Raw genomic sequence first — 9954 nt, 5'->3', positions numbered from 1 at the left:
CTTGTTCTAAGATATCACTTGTTCTTCAACTTGATGAATGTGATGATCCGTGACACTCATCATCATTCTCACCTATGAACGTGTGACTGACAACCACCTCCGTTCTACCTTCGACTTGGGTGAATATCTCTTGGATTCCTGATACACGATGCATGGTTGATCGCCTGACAACCGAGTGCTCGCCTGACAAACGAGCCAGCCATTCCGTGAGATCAGAGTCTTCGTGGTATAGGCAGAACTGATGGCGGCATTCAAGAGAATCCGGAAGGTCTAACCTTGTCTGTGGTATTCTGAGTAGGATTCAATGATTGAATGACTGTGACGTGCTTCAAACTCCTGAGGGCGGGGCGTTAGTGACAGACGCAAAATAATCACTGGATTCTATTCCGGCCTGATCGAGAACCGACAGATGGATAGCCGTGCCGTGACAGGGTGCGTTGAACATTTCCACTGAGAGGATGGGAGGTAGCCACTGACAACGGTGAAACCCTTGCTTAAGCTTGCCATGGAAAGGAAGAAGAAGGATTGGATGAAGACAGTAGGAAAGCAGAGAGACGGAAGGGAAGGCATCTTCATACGCTTATCTGAAATTCCTACCAATGAATTACATAAGTATCTCTATCTTTATCTTTATGTTTTATGCGTTTATCACCATACCCATTTGAGTTTGCCTGACTAAGATTTACAAGGTGACCATAGCTTGCTTCATACCAACAATCTCTGTGGGATCGACCCTTACTCGCGTAAGGTTTATTACTTGGACGACCCAGTACACTTGCTGTTAGTTGTGCGAAGTTGTGTTTATGCCATGGTATTGAACACCAAGTTTTTGGTTTCATTACCGGGGATTATTTGATTTGTGAAAAGTATTGATCACAATTTCGTGCACCAAGTTTTTGGCGCCGTTGCCGGGGATTGTTGAGTTTGGACAACTGACGGTTCATCTTGTTGCTTAGATTAGGTATTTTTCTTCAGAGTTCTTAAGAATGAATTCTAGTGTTTCAAGGCGATGTTCTTATCATCACCAAAGCTGATTGATCTTCATCAATTTGCTTTTGATGCAATGTCCTGCTGAAGCTTGTTCAGCCATGTCTAATTTCTTTAGACTGAAGCCTTAGACTAAACATTGCATGATTCCTGGAATTCTCATTAAGAATTTTGATATCTTTTTCCACTTAATTTTCAAAATCACACAAAAAATTTAGAAAATCAAAAATCAAAAAAAAAATTCTTGTTTGAGCCTAGTGTTCATTTTAAGTTTGGTGTCAATTGCATGCATTCATTTATGTGTCCTAAGTGATTTTCAAATATTCTTGATGATTTCTTCTCTGATCTTTGAATTCTTTGACTTGAGTGTTTCGTGTGTCTCATATGCATTCTCATTTTGTTAGTGTCAGTAGTATACAAACTGCTAAGTTTGGTGTCTTGCATGCATTGTTATTTGATTTTAGTTGCATTTTGATTATTAAAAATCAAAAATATTTTTAATTTGTGTCTTCTCAGTCAATAATACAGAGAATTGAAGATTCAGAACATAAGCAGAGGAATTGCACAGAAAAGCTGGGCGTTCAAAACCCCATGAAGAAGGACAGACTGGCGTTTAAACGCCAGCCAGGGTACCTGGTTGGGCTTTAACGCCAAAGGGTATAGTTTTGGGGTTAAACGCCAGAATGTGCACCATTCTGGGCGTTTAAGCCAGGATGGCACAAGAGGGAAGATTCTGTTTTCAATGCATTTTTTTTTCAAGTTTTCAAGTTTTTCAAAATCAAATCTTTTTCAATCATATCTTTTCAATCATATGTTTTCAAAATATTTCTTTCTATTTTCAAAGATACTTGCTATCAATTAATGATTTGATTCAACATTTCAAGTATGTTGCCTTTTCTGTTGAGAAAGGTTTAATGTTTGAATCATATCTTTTCTTGTTAGCCAAGTTTTTAATTTTCAAAATCAAATCTTTTTAAAAATGTTTTTCAAATCATATCTTCTCAATCACATCTTTTTAAACTAATCATATCTTCTTAACCACATCTTTTTCAAAATAGTTTTCAATCAAATCTTTTTGATTTCTAATTTCAAAATCTTTTTCAAAATCACTTGATTTCTTTTCCACTTTCATTTTCGAAAATCAATTAGTGTTTTTCAAAAATGTTTTCAAACTCTTTTACTTAATTTTCGAAAATTACTTCCCTTCTTCTCACATCCTTCTATTTATGGACTAACACTATTCCTTAATGCAAAATTCGAACTCCATCTTCTTTGATAAGTTCGAATTTTCTACTTCTGTCTTCTACTTTTCTTTTCCTCTGACACCTAAAGGAATCTCTACACTGTGACATCGAGGATTCCACATTTTCTTGTTCCCTTCTCTTTCTTATGAGCAGGAGCAAGGACAAAAGCATTCTTGTTGAGGCTGATCCTGAACCTGAAAGGACCTTGAAGAGAAAGCTAAGAGAAGCCAAAGCACAACTCTCTGTAGAGGACCTAACAGAAATCTTCAAAGAAGAAGAACAAATGGCAGCCGAAAACAACAACAATGCCAACAATGCAAGGAAGGTGCTGGGTGACTTTACTGCACCTACTCCCGACTTTTATGGGAGAAGCATCTCTATCCCTGCCATTGGAGCAAACAACTTTGAGCTTAAGCCTCAATTAGTTTCTCTAATGCAACAGAATTGCAAGTTCCATGGACTTCCATTGGAAGATCCTCATCAGTTTTTAGCTGAGTTCTTGCAAATCTGTGACACTGTCAAGACTAATGGGGTTGACCCTGAGGTCTACAGACTTATGCTATTCCCTTTTGCTGTAAGAGACAGAGCTAGGACATGGTTGGACTCGCAACCTAAAGAAAGCCTGGACTCTTGGGAAAAGCTAGTCAATGCCTTATTGGCAAAGTTCTTTCCACCTCAAAATTGAGTAAGCTTAGAGTGGAAGTCCAAACCTTCAGACAGAAGGAAGGAGAATCCCTCTATGAAGCTTGGGAAAGATACAAACAATTAATCAGAAAGTGTCCTCTGACATGCTTTCTGAATGGAGCATCATAGGTATTTTCTATGATGGTCTCTCTGAACTGTCCAAGATGTCTTTGGATAGCTCTGCTGGAGGATCTCTTCATCTGAAGAAGACACCTACAGAAGCTCAAGAGCTAATTGAAATGGTTGCAAATAACCAATTCATGTACACTTCTGAAAGAAATCCGGTGAACAATGGGACTAGTCAGAAGAAAGGAGTTCTTGAGATTGACACTCTGAATGCCATATTGGCTCAGAACAAAATATTGACCCAACAAGTCAATATGATTTCTCAAAGTCTGTCTGGAATGCAAAATGCACCAAGCAGTACTAAGGAAGCTTCATCTGAGGAAGAAGCTTATGATCCTGAGAACCCTTCACTAGAAGAGGTGAATTACATGGGAGAACCCTATGGAAACACCTATAACCCTTCATGGAGAAATCATCCAAATCTCTCATGGAAGGATCAACAGAGACCTCAACAAGGTTTCAACAACAATAATGGTGGAAGAAACAAGTTTAGCAATAGCAAGCCTTTTCCATCATCTTCTCAGCAACAGACAGAGAGTTCTAAGCAGAATACCTCTGACTTAGCAACCATGGTCTCTGATCTAATCAAAACCACTCAAAGTTTCATGACTGAAACAAGGTCCTCCATTAGAAACTTGGAGGCACAAGTGGGTCAGCTGAGCAAGAAAATTACTGAACTCCCCCCTAGTACTCTCCCAAGCAATACAGAAGAAAATCCAAAAGGAGAGTGCAAGGCCATCAACATGGCCGAATTTTGGGAGGAAGGAGAGGCAGTGAACGCCACTGAGGAAGGCCTCAATGGACGTCCACTAGCCTCCAATGAGTTCCTCCAAGAGGAACCATGGGAATCTGAGGCTCAAAATGAGACCATAGAGATTCCATTGGACTTACTTCTGCCATTCATGAGCTCTGATGAGTATTCTTCCTCTGAAGAGCAAGTTGCTAAATACCTTGGAGCAATCATGAAGCTAAATGACAATTTATTTGGAAATGAGACTTGGGAGGATGAACCCCCTTTGCTCACCAAGGAACTAGATGACTTGTCTAGGCAAAAACTGCCTCAAAAGAGACAGGATCCTGGGAAGTTTTCAATACCTTGTACCATAGGCACCATGACCTTCAAGAAGGCCTTGTGTGACTTAGGGTCAAGTGTAAACCTCATGCCTCTCTCTGTAATGGAGAAGTTAGGGATCTCTGAGGTGCAAGCTGTAAAAATCTCACTAGAGATGGCAGACAATTCAAGAAAACAAGCCTATGGACTTGTAGAGGATGTTCTGGTTAAAGTTGAAGACCATTACATCTCTACTGATTTCATAGTCCTAGAGACTGGGAAGTGCATGGATGAATCCATCATCCTTGGCAGACCCTTCCTAGCCACAGCAAGGGCTGTGATTGATGTTGATAGAGGAGAGTTAATCATTCAAGTGAATGAAGAATCCTTGGTGTTTAAGGCTCAAGGATATCCCTCTGTCACCATGGAGAGGAAGCATGAAGAGCTTCTCTCAAAACAGAGCCAAACAGAGCCCCCACAGTCAAACTCCAAGTTTGGTGTTGGGAGGCCACAACCAAACTCTAAGTTTGGTGTTGAACCCCCACATTCAAACTCTAAGTTTGGTGTTGGGAGGTTCCAACATGGCTCTGAGCATTTCTGAGGCTCCATGAGAGCCCACTGTCAAGCTACTGACATTAAAGAAGCGCTTGTTGGGAGGCAACCCAATGTTATATTTTGACTATTTCCCTTTGTTATTTTATGTTTTTTTAGGTTGATGATCATGAGAAGTCACAAAATCAATGAAAAAAGCAAAAACAGAATGAAAAATAGAAAGAAAAATAGAACACCCTGGAGGAAGAACCCACTGGCGTTTTAACGCCAGTGAGGCTAGCTGTTGGGCATTTAACGCCCAGTCTGGCACCATTCTGGGCGTTTAACGCCAGAAAGGGGCACCAGACTGGCGTTAAACGCCAGAAAAGGGCAAGAAGCTGGCGTTAAACGCCAGAAATGGGCACCAGCCCGGCGTTTAACGCCAGAATTGGCTAAAAATGCAATTTTGCTTGCCATTTGGTGCAGGGATGACTTTTCCTTGACACCTCAGGATTTGTGGACCCCACAGGATCCCCACCTACCCCACCACCCTCTCTCTTCTTCACCAATCACCTCAACACCTCTTCCCCAAAAACCCTTCACCTATCAAATCCCATCTTTCTCTTCACCACTCACATCCATCCTTCATAAAACCCCACCTACCTCACCATTCAAATTCAAACCACTTTCCCACCCAAACCCACCCTCACTTGACCGAACCTTACCCTTCCCCCTCTCCTATATAAACCCATCTTCACTCCTTCATTTTCACACAACCTAAACACCACCTCTTCCCCTTCTTGGCCGAAAACAAAAGACATTCCCATCTCCTTCATTTCTTCTTCTTCTACTCTCTTCTTTCTTAATTTTCTCGAGGACGAGAAAACCTTTTAAGTTTGGTGTGGTAAAAGCATTGCTTTTTGTTTTTCCATAACCATTTATGGCATCCAAGGCCGGAGAAACCTCTAGAAAGAGGAAAGGGAAGGCAAAAGCTTCCACCTCCGAGTCATGGGAGATGGAAAGATTCATCTCAAGGGTGCATCAAGACCACTTCTATGAAGTTGTGGCCTTGAAGAAGGTGATCCCCGAGGTCCCTTTTTCACTCAAAAAGAGTGAATATCCGGAGATCCGACATGAGATCCGAAGAAGAGGTTGGGAAGTTCTTACCAACCCCATTCAACAAGTCAGAATCTTAATGGTTCAAGAGTTCTATGCCAATGCATGGATCACCAAGAACCATGATCAAAGTGTGAACCCGAATCCAAAGAATTATCTTACTATGGTTCGGGGGAAATACTTGGATTTTAGTCCGGAAAATGTAAGGTTGGCATTCAACTTGCCTGTGATGCAAGGAGATGAACACCCTTACACTAGAAGGGTCAACTTTGATCAAAGGTTGGACCAAGTCCTCACAGTCATATGTGAAGAGGGCGCCCAATGGAAGAGAGATTCAAGAGGGAAGCCGGTTCAATTGAGAAGGCATGACCTCAAACCCGTGGCTAGAGGATGGTTGGAGTTTATCCAACGCTCAATCATTCCCACTAGCAACCGGTCCGAAGTTACCATAGACTGGGCTATCATGATTCATAGCATCCTGATTGGAGAAGGAATAGAAGTTCATGAGGTTATAGCTCAAGAGCTTTATAAGTTGGAGTTGACATAGAGGGAGACATTCCCATTGATGAGGACAAGCCCATCACTAAGAAGAGGATGGAGCACACAAGAGACCCCACTCATCATGAGATCCCTGAGATTCCTCAAGGGATGCACTTTCCTCCACAAAACTATTGGGAGCAACTAAACACCTCCCTAGGAGAATTGAGTTCCAACATGGGACAACTAAGGGTGGAGCATCAAGAACACTCCATCATCCTCCATGAAATTAGAGAAGATCAAAGAATCATGAGAGAAGAGCAACAAAGACAAGGAAGAAACATTGAGGAGCTCAAGCACTCCATAGGATCTTCAAGAGGAAGAAAGAGCCGCCATCACTAAGGTGGACCCGTTCCTTAATTTCCTTGTTCTTTATTTTCCTGTTTTTCGAATTTTAGTTCTTATGTTTGTCTATGTTTGTGTCTTGTGATCATTAGTGTCTTAGTGTCTATGCCTTAAAGTTATGAATGTCCTATGAATCCATCACCTCTCTTAAATAAAAAATGTTCTTAATTGAAAAAGAGTAGAATTGCATGAATTTTGAATTTTATAACAGTTTAATTATTTTGATGTGGTAGCAATGCTTTTGTTTTCTGAATGTATGCTTAAACAGTGCATATGTATCTTGAATTTGTGGTTCATGAATGTTGGCTCTTGAAAGAATGATGAAAAAGGAGACATGTTACTGAGGATCTGAAAAATCATAAAAATGATTCTTGAAGCAAGAAAAAAGCAGTGAATACAAAAAAAAATTTCGAAAAAAAAAAGAAAAAAGAGAAAGAGAAAAAAAAAGAAAGAAAAAGAAAAGAAATAAAGTTGTGATCCAAGGCAAAAAGAGTGTGCTTAAGAACCCTGGACACCTCTAATTGGGGACTCTAGCAAAGCTGAGTCAAAATCTGAAAAGGTTCACCCAGTTATGTGTCTGTGGCATGTATGTATCCGGTGGTAATACTGGAAGACAGAGTGCTTTGGGCCACGGCCAAGACTCAATAAATAGCTTTGTTCAAGAATCATCATACTTAACTAGGAGAATCAATAACACTATCTGGATTCTGAGTTCCTAAAGAAGCCAATCATTCTGAATTTCAAAGGATAGAGTGAGATGCCAAAACTATTCAGAGGCAAAAAGCTAAAAGCCCCGCTCATCTAATTAATACTGATCTTCATAGATGTTTTTGGAATTCATTGCATATTCTCTTCTTTTTATCTTGTTTGATTTTCAGTTGCTTGACGACAAGCAACAATTTAAGTTTGTTGTTGTGATGAGCGGATAATTTGTACGCTTTTTGGCATTATTTTTAGTATGTTTTTAGTATGATCTAGTTAGTTTTTAGTATATTTTTATTAGTTTTTAGTTAAAATTCACTTTTATGGACTTTACTATGAGTTTGTGTGTTTTTCTGTGATTTCAGGTATTTTCTGGCTGAAATTGAGGGACCTGAGCAAAAATCTGATTCAGAGACTAAAAAGGACTGCAGATGCTGTTGGATTCTGACCTCCCTGCACTCGAAGTGTATTTTCTGGAGCTACAGAAGCTCCATTGACGCGCTCCCAACGGCGTTGGAAAGTAGACATCCTGGGCTTTCCAGAAATATATAATAGTCTATACTTTGCCCAAGATTTGATGGCCCAAACCGGCATTCAAAGTCACCCTCAGGAATTCCAGCGTTAAACGCCGGAACTGGCACAAGAATGGGAGTTAAACGCCCAAACTGGCACCAAAGCTGGCGTTTAACTCCAAGAGGAGTCTCTACACGAAAATGCTTCATTGCTCAGCCCAAGCACACACCAAGTGGGCCCGGAAGTGGATTTTTATGTCATTTACTCATCTCTGTACACCCTAGGCTACTAGTTATCTATAAGTAGGACATTATACTATTGTATTTGAAATCTTGGTTCTTCTGGTTCCCTATTTGGGACCGAAGCCAATGATCACTCTTGTTCTTATGTATTTTCAACGGTGGAGTTTCTACACACCATAGATTAAGGTGTGGAGCTCTACTGTACCTCGAGTATTAATGCAATTACTATTGTTCTTCTATTCAATTCCGCTTTTTCTTGTTCTAAGATATCACTTGTTCTTCAACTTGATGAATGTGATGATCCGTGACACTCATCATCATTCTCACCTATGAACGTGTGACTAACAACCACCTCTGTTCTACCTTAGATTGGGTGAATATCTCTTGGATTCCTGATACACGATGCATGGTTGATCGCCTGACAAACGAGCGCTCGCCTGACAAACGAGCCAGCCATTCCGTGAGATCAGAGTCTTTGTGGTATAGGCTAGAACTGATGGCGGCATTCAAGAGAATCCGGAAGGTTTAACCTTGTCTGTGGTATTCTGTGTAGGATTCAATGATTGAATGACTGTGACGTGCTTCAAACTCCTGAGGGCGGGGCGTTAGTGACAGACGCAAAAGAATCACTGGATTCTATTCCGACCTGATCGAGAACCGACAGATGGATAGCCGTGCCGTGACAGGGTGCGTTGAACATTTCCACTGAGAGGATGGGAGGTAGCCACTGACAAGGTGAAACCCTTGCTTAAGCTTGCCATGGAAAGGAGTAAGAAGGATTGGATGAAGACAGTAGGAAAGCAGAGAGACGGAAGGGACAAGCATCTTCATATGCTTATCTGAAATTCCTACCAATGAATTACATAAGTATCTCTATCTTTACCTTTATGTTTTATTCGTATATCATCATTCATATCCATTTGAGTCTGCCTGACTAAGATTTACAAGGTGACCATAGCTTGCTTCATACCAACAATCTCTGTGGGATCGACCCTTACTCGCGTAAGGTTTATTACTTGAACGACCCAGTACACTTGCTGGTTAGTTGTGCGAAGTTGTGTTTATACCATGGTATTGAACACCAAGTTTTTGGTTTCATCACCGGGGATTATTTGAGTTGTGAAAAGTATTGATCACAATTTCGTGCACCAGTTGTGCACGCCCAAGGATGCCTTCGCACGAGTAGCACAAACATGGTCACGCGTACGTGTGACCGATGCCCACGCGTCACCTTCCAATTTTTGCGACCCACGCGTACGCGTAGAGTACGCGTGCGCGTCACTAGCGCAACACCACCAGAACCCTGCGCCGCCACTTTTCTTATCTTTTCTTTTCTAATCCTTATTTCTTTCTTCTTTCTTTCTCTTCTTTCTTATTTATTATCCATTCTTTTTCTCCTTCTTCTTCCTTTACTTTTTTTTATTCTTTCCCCTTCCATCATATCTTCTTCACCTCACATTCTCCATTATCTGTCTTTGTCCGCTTCTTCTCAAGGTTTTTTTCTTTCTATTTTCTTTTTCTTCTTCTTTTTATTTATTTCTTTTTGCATTATTCTAATTGGTGTTAGAAATCTAAATTGGGTGATTATTCTCCTATAATTTCTTGTGAATTATTAAGGAATTGTTTGACAATTATTATTAATTATTTTTAGGTTGCTTGCATGTTTTCAGTTTTAGTTCTTTCCATATCATGTTAAACATGCATACTAAGTGTTTGTGAAAAAGCCTGTATGGCATTTTGCATTTTTAATTGTTCTATTCCTCTACTTTACTGCCTGTCTTTCACTAAACCCTTACAATCCTTTTATTAATTAAAAATAATTGTCAATACAAACATGATTATTAGTTTGTTACGAGTGATAATACATTTTAGTTAT

At 40.3% G+C, this 9954-nt stretch overlaps 1 non-coding gene across 1 annotated transcript; it reads right to left on the bottom strand.

Moving 5' to 3' along the window:
- Positions 1–2918: 2918 nt before the first annotated feature.
- Positions 2919–3021, bottom strand: LOC112719417 (small nucleolar RNA R71). The gene has a single exon (XR_003161720.1). It is a non-coding gene; the product is annotated as a small nucleolar RNA R71 (small nucleolar RNA).
- Positions 3022–9954: the final 6933 nt, after the last annotated feature.

The sequence above is a fragment of the Arachis hypogaea genome, chromosome 10 (genome assembly GCF_003086295.3).
Source record: "Arachis hypogaea cultivar Tifrunner chromosome 10, arahy.Tifrunner.gnm2.J5K5, whole genome shotgun sequence".
NCBI classification, from domain to species: Eukaryota; Viridiplantae; Streptophyta; class Magnoliopsida; order Fabales; family Fabaceae; genus Arachis; species Arachis hypogaea.
Note: the sequence above shows the minus strand (reverse complement) of the source record. Positions and strands in the feature narration are given on the sequence as shown.